We start from the raw sequence: 1,126 nt of genomic DNA, 5'->3' as shown, positions 1-1,126 counted from the left end.
TGTTTCAGTTCGTCCACCTGTTTCAAGAGAGGAGCTTCATAACTCGTCCCTCTTTCCCTTACTCTAAAATTCTGCTTGTTTGTTTGTTTGTTTGTTTTTTCTCTTCATTTATCACCTGAACTGTTTCAAGAGAGAAGTATCAAGACAACCCTGGAATTAATTGGCCAAATAGGCTTTTCTCTTTTCGTCGTGGTTTGTGGTAACCTTTCATTAAACGAAGACAGCGTGGAAAAAAAAGAAAAAAAAAAAGAAAATAAGTGGAAGAAAGACAACAAAAGGAAGAGATACGAAATGGAGGAAAAATATAAACAAAAACTACCTAAACAGTAGAAGATATGCAAACCAGGAAGGAATTGGTTCTCAAAAAGAGGGTGGATGAGTGGAACGGCCTCAATAATCAGATTGTTAGTGGTGAGTCATTGGGGAGTTTTTAAAGATGAGACAAATTTATGGATGATGATGATAGGTGGAAACAGGCAGGCGTGCTTTATACAAGGATTGCCCCGTGTAGACCTGATGGCTTCTTGCAGCTTGCCTTGTTTTCTTTATGTCCTTATGTCCTTCAAACCTTGCAAACACTTTCAGTCCAGGCAAGGTTGAAATGAAGTGGACCGTTTTTAGAGTTTCTTGCAGTCTCTAACCAGTCTTCTTTTCACGTGAAGAATAAAGAGAATGAAAAATTAAACACTTTTCTCTCACCCAAGATTCTCAGTCTCTCCACACCACGTTGAATACACCGCTTCTCGTCTGATCAGCGAAGTTAAGCAACGTTGGGTCCGGTTAGTACTTGGATGGGTGACCGCCTGGGAACACCAGATGTTGTTTGTTCCTTACCTCACCTCACGTGCCTCACCTAAGCATCACTAACCCCTTCACCTGTCCTTTTCCATCACCTCACCTGCCTCACCTTAAACACCCAAGGCTTCCCCTCACCTGCCCCCCTTCATGTCACCTCACCTGCCTCACCTAAACGCTTTCTCCTCCACCTCACCTACGTCACCTAAGCGTCACTAACTCCCTCACCTATCCCTCTCCCGTCACCTTATCTCATCACCTAAACACTTCCCTCCTCCTGTCCCCTTCCCGTCACCTCACCTGCATCACCTAAGCAGCCCAAGCCGTCCCC

General features: G+C 44.3%; 1 pseudogene; it reads left to right on the top strand.

Annotated features, from left to right (window-relative positions):
• Window positions 1-708: 708 nt before the first annotated feature.
• LOC135090372 (5S ribosomal RNA) lies at window positions 709-828 on the top strand (annotated as a pseudogene).
• The last annotated feature ends 298 nt before the right edge of the window (window positions 829-1,126 follow it).

The sequence above is a fragment of the Scylla paramamosain genome, chromosome 34, assembly GCF_035594125.1.
Source record: "Scylla paramamosain isolate STU-SP2022 chromosome 34, ASM3559412v1, whole genome shotgun sequence".
NCBI classification, from domain to species: domain Eukaryota; kingdom Metazoa; phylum Arthropoda; class Malacostraca; order Decapoda; family Portunidae; genus Scylla; species Scylla paramamosain.
Note: the sequence above shows the minus strand (reverse complement) of the source record. Positions and strands in the feature narration are given on the sequence as shown.